Below are 9,340 nucleotides of genomic sequence, written 5' to 3' on the forward strand. Positions count from 1 at the left end.
CCTTCCTCTAGAATTTCTCTCCCACCCTCCAAACCGCTTTATTCAGTGCCCTCCTTCAAACAGCAAGACCAGAAGACAGCAAATGGAACAAGCTGTTCAACACCTCCGCTATAGAGGAGGTTCCTCAAAGTCAATGGAAGCAGGGCTATTACTCTATCCTTTTTGTAGTTCCAAAGCATTTGGGGAGATGGAGAGCAATTCTAGATCTAAAGTCCCTCATTCATACATAGTCTACCGCAGATTCAAAATGTGCTCACGAACCTCTATTCTTCAAGGGATTTGTCCCATTGATTTTCTAGTTTCTATAGATCTCATGGAGGCTTACCTTCACATTCCCATTCTGCCAGCACATCGAAAATACCTGCGCTTCAGCTATGCAGGCAAACATCTGCAATACCCATCTGCAAAGGGCTCTTCCCTTTGGACTGGCCTCGGACCCAAAGTGTTTTACAAAGATCCTGGTGGTCGTAGCAGCCCACCTATGGCTGAAACCGGTCAGACTCCAGGCATATCTGGATGACATTCTAATTCAGGCTCATTCTTACGACCGAGCCTTAAAAGATCTGGATCTCACAATTCGGACCTTGAACGACCACGGGTTCCTAGTCAACTACAAGAAAAGCCAGTTAGTTCTGGTCACCAGAATTGTCCATCTTGGTGCCATCATCGATTCGATGCAGGGAGCAGCCTACCTGTCCTTGGAACGAAGGTCCGACATACGGGAATTGGTGACCCAAATTCACAGAAACCTGTCAGTTTCCTTGACCACTTTGTCCAGACTCCTAGGCAGGATGGTCTCATGTGTTCAGATCGTTCCCTAGGCGTGCCTTCATGCTCGACATGTACAGTGGTTCCTGCTTCCCTTCCAGCGAAAGCGTCAGGCTCAACCATGACCACAGTCAGAGTTCCCCTCTCAGGCGTTTACTACATTGGTGGGCATCGCCTTCTCTAGACAAGGGATGTCTCTTTGCAGATCACGACAGACTTGTTCTCACTACAGATGTCAGCCTGTCCAGCTGGGGAGCCCATCTCGAATCGCAGGTAGCGCAAGGCCATTGGTCAGACAAAGATCTATCCAACCCTATCAATTGGCTAGAGTTGAAGGCCATTCGCCTAGCCCTCAGACATTTTCAACGGACTGTACAAAGCCGCCATGTCCTGATATTGACAGACAACATTGCTGCAAAGGCACATGTCAATCGTCAAGGGGGGCGACTAATGGAGAAATCATTTCGATTTGGCAAGTGGGCCAAGCAACATCTCCTATCCATTCAAGCGGACCACATAGCGGGGACGGAAAACATCCAAGCAGATTTTCTCAGTAGGACTCAGGTGAACAACGCCGAGTGGCAACTCCATCCAAACATATTCCAAAAGATATGCAACAGGTTCGGGACTCTAACCATCGATTTATTCGCAACGAACCTGAACAACCAACTTCCTTGATTCCCGACACAGGGGGTGGAAGGGGTCAATGCTCTCTGACTCAAATGGCCACCCGGACTTCACTATGCCTTTCCTCCACTACCCCTAATCCAAGCCCTGCTTTGGAAAGTTATCACCGACAGGGCAGAGATTATCCTCGTGGCTCCCCATTGGCCACATCGCCCATGGTTTGCAGACCTGGTCAGTCTCTCCACCTCCATTTCCTCACTCTCAAAGTAGCCTTTCTAGTGGCCATAACGTCAGCTCAATGCATATCTGAGCTGGCAGCCCTTTCTTTTAGAGAAGATCTATGTGTTTTCCGACCAGACACTGTGTTTTATGCCTGGACCCCTCCTTTATCCCAAAAGTAAATTCCCCTTTTCACAGGGCTCAGGAGGTTGTTCTCCCTATTTTTTGTCCAAGGCCATCTCATGACTTGGAGCAGAAGTGGCACACTTTAGATGTGCGGAGGGCTCTCAAAATCTACATTAAAGGAACAGCCCCTTTCAGAAAATCTGAGGCTTTATTTGTTTCGTTTTTACCAAATTCATTAGGGTGTAAGGTCTCTGCTGTGACAATTTGTCGCTGGATCAGAGCTTGCATTGCCTTGGCATATCAAGCCCAGGCGATCCCTGTCCCCGGTCGCATTACTGCTCACTCCACACGGAGTACTGCTACCTCAGTGGCCTGGGCAACTCAGGCCTCCCTTGAAGAGGTCTGCAGGGCAGCCACCTAGTCCACTCCTTCACCATTTATTCACCATTATAAGTTAGATGTTTTCGCTTCAGCTGAAGCGTCATTTGGCAGGAGGGTATTGCAACAGGTGCATCAGGCCGGGGTCTCTCCAGGCCCTTTAGCATCCCCCCCTTAGGACTGCCAAAACTTTGGTATGTCCCATGTCTGGATGATGCCACAGCCATTACTGGAAAATAGGCATTGGTCTTACCTTGAATGCCAATTTTCAAAGATGCTGTGGCATCGTCCATCCCCTCCCTCTGTCTCAGGGCCTGTACTTGACTTTTTCTTATGTCCAAGGAGTTTATTTTTCCAGTTGCCGCATTGGACCAGTCCCTATCTCTAATGTTGTTGGTTCCTGTTGGAGATCTTCTTGTGGTCCGTCTTCGCCGAAACTGAGCCTGAAAGGGAGGAGCAAGGGGCGTGGTCAAAAAAACTATGACTCAGCCAACAGAAAATCCAACTGAAGCAACCCATGTCTGGACGATGCCACAGCATCTCTGAAAATCGGCATTCAAGGTAAGACCAATGCCTATTCTGTTCCCAAAACTGTATATTTGCTGTGTCTAGCTTTAAAGTAAAATTCTGCTGCCATTTTACCTTACTTTCATATGAAAACGGTTTTGGGGTTATGGGAACCAGTTTGTTTGTACAGGTAGTCCTCAATTTACAACAGTTCACTTATGACCATTCAAAGTTATAACGGCACTGAAATAGGTGATTTATGACCAGTCTTCACGCATATGACCGTTGCACCATCCCCATGATCACATGATTTACCTTCGGATGCTTGACAATTGACTCGCATTTTTGACCATTGCAGTGTCTCGGGGTCATGTGATCACCTTTTGCAACCTTCTGACAAGTAAAGTCAGTGGGAAAACCAGATTCACTTAACAACCGTGTTACTAATTTAACAACTGCAGTGATTCACTTAACAAATGTGACAAGAAAAGTTGTAAAATGGAGCAAAACTCACTTTAAAAAACACTCACTTAGCGACAGAAAGTTTTGGTTCAATTGTGGTCATAATTTGAGGACTACCTGTAGTATTTAAGGCTGCAAAGTATTTTGAACCAAGACTGCTAAAAAAGGGTATCCATTATAGAACTGTTCTTATTTCCCTTTATTAAAATAGCATCTCTAATGGGATATCTCCTCTTTCTTCCACAGATATTTATAGACAACGTTAGTTGGCAGACACTGAAAATGGAACAATGATGTTGTGACATACCTATCTTACAAACCAAAGATTATAATGACAGTTTTAACAGTTTGCAGAGACTTGTTTAAAATAATCGGTAAATACATAGGGGAATTTTAATTTCTTAACCTATATCTTCTATATAAATATAAGGAAACTGTACTTCTCCAGATATTCCTCAGTATGTTTCACCTTAGCTGATTGATACATGTTGGACTTCTGAAAATTATAGCTCACAAATAAATCCTGGATTGCAAGTGCCCAATTTTTTTCTTGTTTACTTTTGTTATTTTGGTTTTTTAAAAGGCATCATTTTCAGAGTCTGCAGTCCTATGTATGATTAAATTAGTGTTAATAAATGGGAGCTAGATACACTATTTATTCATTAAATGATTTCCATTCATTCATTCTCTCTGCATGTCAAGGGAGTTAGTAATTATGTCAAGTTGGATATTATTTTGCTGAATTTGTTTGTATAATGGACATGAAATTCTTTTTCATCACCAAGTTAATCACTTTACTGGCTAATTTAGCTTTAATGTTGTAAAAGTTTTCATTTATGTTAGATGCTGCAAAGAAGTTGCAAATCTAACTTCTGCTGGCACACAAAAGATACACAGTAGGAAGATAAAAGCATGTGACAGTAGCCACAAGCTAAATATTTATATTAGTCTTGTAAATACTGAAATCCATCCCAATATGTGAAAAAATATTACCTGTCTTATGTTCATGGTAAAATAAAGTATTGTATAACATAAAATAACGTATAAACTGAAAAGAAAAGCACTGGAAAGAGATACAACTGATTGCAGCTACAGCTACCTTTAGATGCACTGAAGATGGACTATGGAGAGAACTGTTTCATGAGTGAATTTAACTCTTTTTAGTAATAATGAAGAAAACTTATGTTTTGTTTATTTTTCTGAAAGAATTATTGGCATATGGGGAAAAGCAATTTTATGAATGGAGAAACTTATTTTGCATGCAATAGGTCTAAATTAGTAATTACTAATTTGATTAATATATAATCTACTCTGGGCCTCTTTGGACTATAATTTTTGGCAGATATATGGTTACTCATACTCTACATGTATGTACACATACACACATGCATGTAGCCATTGAGAACAGTTGTCTTTAATTCAGGTTGGTTTGGTAGTTTTAGCAAAGTTGAGATGGAAAGATATGAGAAAAGAAGCTTCCTATCTTTCCCTATCCTACTTGATTTCTGAATGCAGAGAAAGTACAGAAAGCTCCATCACTCCCTTCTTTATTACTCATGTCCATGAGACTTGTGTTTAAATATAAAGCTAATACAAAGTGCATCCTTATTCTGTTGGCCACTTACCTAGAATCAGAATAGTTCAACTTTGCCCACTTAAATGTTTCAGTGTACATAACTACACCTTATATAAATATATAGAGTTTGAGTTGCAAAGAATTAAGGCTAATAACATAACAATTGCAGGTTATTAAGAAAATTGATGCAAAATTGGTGAATGCTATTTGGGACTTCAAATATTATGAGAAAGCGGCTGAAGTCAGCTGGTTATCTAATCGGGACTTCTTGCAATGAAAGAAACTAGAATGCATGTGCATATGCTTACATCCATTCTTGTACAGGGATATACCTGTCTTGGGGTTTATTTGATTTTTTTTTTTTGGTCATGTGCCCTCCTTTCATCGTTCTGTGCTAGCAAATGGCTATAATTAGATTAGCAGCCTGCTAAACAACAGTGACAGTATCCAAGCCTCAGAGAGCATGTGCTAGATTCTGCATGTGCCTTTCTGCCATTGGCTGGCAACATTTGCTGCTTTCCAATTTGATAGGTTTCCCCAGTAATCTTTATGCTGCATTAGAGACATAGATACAGTGGTATAGTGTTCATGCAACGGTGGAGGAACTCTTCTGTAGCATAAAAGGAAAGCATACAGAAGAAAGAGTAATTGCTCTTTATTATAAACCTATCAGCATTTTAACAACTGCTGGCTGCAGGCAGAGGTCAGTGAAGGAGTTTCAGTTCATGGTAATTACTTTCAGGTCTTTATCTCGTCCCATAAAACACATCCATGCATGAAATGAATACAGTTAATCATGTCATCTATCTAATTTTCTTCTGTTTTCGTTAACATGTGCAACCTCCCGGAATGGTCATCACATAACAAAACACATAATTATATTTAAGATTTAGCAGGAAAATATATTGTTATTGCATGGGGGAAAGGCTCTCGTGAAATCTTCGACCCTGGCACTTGCCTATTTTTGTTGTGATAAGAAGAGTGTTAGTATTAGTTTGGATTTTTTTTTAAAAGGGTAAACAACAGCTGAATTAGAACATATATAACTTTTTTTCATTCAGGAAGAATGAATTTTTTCTACATAATGACCATTAATCAGGGATAATTCTGGAGGTAGCCTTCAGTTCAGTCCAGGCAGTAACAATAAGCCTATTTATGCAAAGACAGGAACTTGGATTAATATGCTCTATTGTCTGTCTGCAGCATGTGTGTGTGGATTCTTTGTTTGATCCTCCGAATTCCTTATTAAGTAGGAACTCACTTCAATTGCAGTAGATCCATCATTGCATAGGTATTGTTACAAGATAGTAGTTTTAAGCTTGTGTATGTGTGGTATATGTCAAAGATTGTTCCCGGCGTGTAGCAAAATGGAATTTGGTATAACTGGATGGTGCAGTGAAACGTTTTGACAAGCTTGGCTGGTTTATTTTTTTGAGAAGGGAAGAGTATGTTATGATTCTCTTCCTCCGCCCCCTCCTTTAGATTCTGGTTTATAGGCGACTCGATACTTGAGATTTCCTCAGTAACTCATCCAAACTTATTCAGAAGTGTGCTGATTGAAGGTATGCACCTTGCTTGATTATTTAAAGGAACAGCTGAAGCAGGAAGTGTTACAATAGATCTTTAGTTGTGTAGTTGCATTTCGTACAAAAGAAAACCCTCATAACAAACCTCTGAGAACTACTTCGGTGTAAATTATTTTCTTATGTGTGGGCATTAGCACATGAGTATGGTTTGTTTCTGTGGAGCTTTTTGTAAATTGGGTTCTTTGAAGTTGCTCCTGGGAATGTTTTGACTGCTGACGGCCAAGTAAATGTGCATTAGGTCACGGATTGTCCAGCTGGCATTTAGCCACCATGCGTCTGGATAACAGGAGAATGAACTATTTGCTTTTGTTTCAAATCTTATCTCTACTCCTAATTTCAGGTTTTTCTCTAATTAAATTTTACCAAACACAGCTCAGTTGTAGGTTTCAGTTTCTAATACATGTGTGTATATGTGTATATATGTGTGTGGATGTGGATGTACAGATTATATACAGTGTGTGTGTGTGTGTGTGTATGTATTATATATTCTGTGTGTGTGTGTGTACACGCATAGTTTTCTTTTCCTTGGTATCACCATAAGATAAATCAGAATGGCATCTCAAATTTAATTCTCATCCAAGCTGTGAACTTAGTTTAACTTCCAAAATAGAATTTTGAGATACTAAGCATAAATTAATAATATATTACATGGTGGCAATGGACAATTGCTGGGAATAAAGAATCATTTTACCATTGGGGGGAAAAACTAAAGTTGGGGGGATTAAGATAAGTCAAAAATAAAAAATAAAAACTTTATTATTACCCTTAAAGGCGGTATGGTCTATGGAGCTCCATCTTTTGGGGTTTAGACCCAGTTCCTGTGATTCTTGACTTTTATATTAATTCCAATATAAAATATAAAAGTGCTGTTGAATAATTTCAGAAGTCTTTTCCTATCTGAGTATTCAGATTCATATAGGTATTCCACAACTTGGACATTAGGGTAAAATATATCTCCTGCTGTGTTCAAAAGCATTTTGAATCCAGTATGAGAAGTAATGTAAGAGACCTGTCATGTGCATGGCATGAGTGTCTTATGTACTGAACTATTTTTTTCATTTCATTTTTCAGTTTCAACTTTTTCATAGTGAACTGGAACAAAATGTTCATGTCTATTTTGATTGATCTTTGTGATCCAAACTTTGTTTCTGCAACCCACCTAAGATGTTTCCCCCACCCGGCCCCTGGATAGAAGGATGGGGAAATCATCCTTCAGCAGGCAGCAGCAGCTTGCAGCCTTCCCTGCCAGCAAATGGTGACCACATGATTTCAGTGATTACTTGGAAGCCAATTGAAAGTATGAATAAGTTGCCAAGTGCAACCTGAAATTGCATGAGATGCAATCACATTGCAAGAGGGATGGGGCAGTTGTAATTTTGAGGATGGCTCATAAGTAACTTTTCCTAACAGCCGTAACTTCAAATGGTTAAGCAACCATTGAAGACTACCTGAACTTCATATGATCAGGTGATGTTATAGATCTTGAAATGAAATGAAATTATAACTTCAAACGGTCACTAAACAAATGGCTGTAAGTTCATTTAGTGACCATTCAAAGTTATAATACCACTGAAAAATGTCACTTACGACCATTTTTCACAGTTACGACCTTCACAGCATCCCCATGATCATGTGATCAAAATTCAGATGCTTGGCAACTGGTTCATACTTATGACCGTTGCCGTGCCCCAAGGTCATCTGATCCCCTTTTGTAATCTTCTGACAAGCAGAGTCAATGAGGAAGCCAGATTCACTTAACAGCCAGGTTACTAACTTATCAACAGCAGTGATTCACTTAACAACTGTGGCAAGAAAGCTTGTAAAATGGGACAAAACTCACTTAACAAATGTCTCACTGAACAACAGAAATTTGGTGCTCAATTGTGGTCATAAGTCGAGGACTACCTGTATTGTAGTTTTTAATTAGATTTTGGGTATTGTTTAAAACACAATACCCAAAATCTAATTAAAAACTACAATACGGGTAGTCCTTGACATACAGCCATTTGTTTAGTGACCGTTTAAAGTTGCAGTGGCACTAAAAAAAATGACTTATGATTGTTTTTCACACTTATGACCATTACAGCATTTCCATGGTCACATGATCAAAGTTTGGGTGCTTGGCAACTGGCTCATATTTATGACATTGCAATATTCCAGGGTCCTGCGATCCCCTTTTATGACCTTCTGACAAGCAAAGTCAATGGAGAAGCAAGATTCATTTAACTACCAGCCATCTTACTAATTTAACAACTGCAGTGATTCACTGAACTGTGGCAAGAAAGGTCATAAAATAGGGTGCAACTCACTTAACAAAGGTTTCACTTAGCAATGGAAATTTTGGGCTCAATTGTGGTTGTAAGTTGAGGACTACCTATTAAGTAAAATACTACATTAATTATTGCCCTATTTCCTATACATTCTTTTATTTCTTTGCAAACTTTACTGTTTGAAGTCCACATAAATACCATTTGTGTATGCATGTCTACTTCAGGATACCACTTCATTTTCTATTGAAAGTTGATGTTTATGTCTAATAGATAAGGGATGGTATATGGCATGAAGAAATAACTAACTTTATAGGGGTAAAGAGTTACTAAATTAGTTATACTTGTGATGAAGTCTGGAAATCGCTTGTTTATATATTTGTTTTCTTTTTCTTTATTCACTCTTTGCTTTTTCTTCTTTTGCTTTTTCCTTCAGTTTTTTTTCTTTTTCATCTTTTTCTAACTTCAGTTTGGCATGGCATGGCATGGCATAGCATAGCATAGTGTAGAATAGTTGGCTATGCAAACTATAAGTCGTGCATTTATTTACAATAAACAATGCCCAATAAGGCCAAAATATGATTGGGAGCCACGCAATCATATTTTGGTTAGAAGATGAGCAGCTATATAAATGTTATAAACAATAAAAATTATTTTATTTTTCAATATGTTATATGTTGAAGAGAGGAGAAATAATTTATTATCTTACTATCATGGAAGCAGATCCCAAATTTTTAAAAAGAATACTTAAGTTTGAAATATTAATATTGTATCTGTATGAATTAAAAAATATACTAAAGATCTAGTATTTTGTGTCACCTTAA

General features: G+C 38.9%; 2 protein-coding genes across 11 annotated transcripts in view; both read left to right on the forward strand.

Moving 5' to 3' along the window:
* Window positions 1–9,340, forward strand: part of FAM110B (family with sequence similarity 110 member B) — an 80,055-nt gene that overhangs the window by 44,919 nt on the left and 25,796 nt on the right. The window contains exon 1 of one of the 10 annotated variants that reach the window (XM_087890602.1): window positions 3,334–3,461. The exons of 8 other annotated variants lie outside the window; for them this stretch is intronic. The gene's annotated coding sequence lies outside the window, so the exon portion shown is untranslated. Of the gene's footprint in view, window positions 1–3,333; window positions 3,462–5,210; window positions 5,392–9,340 lie in introns of those variants that run through there. One more of the 10 variants, XM_087890601.1, reaches the window with a different exon arrangement.
* Window positions 1–9,340, forward strand: part of UBXN2B (UBX domain protein 2B) — a 149,326-nt gene that overhangs the window by 44,638 nt on the left and 95,348 nt on the right. The gene's annotated exons all lie outside the window — the stretch shown is intronic.

This window comes from Pantherophis guttatus, chromosome 3 (genome assembly GCF_059756535.1).
Source record: "Pantherophis guttatus breed Tessera chromosome 3, ASM5975653v1, whole genome shotgun sequence".
Taxonomy (NCBI): Eukaryota; Metazoa; Chordata; class Lepidosauria; order Squamata; family Colubridae; genus Pantherophis; species Pantherophis guttatus.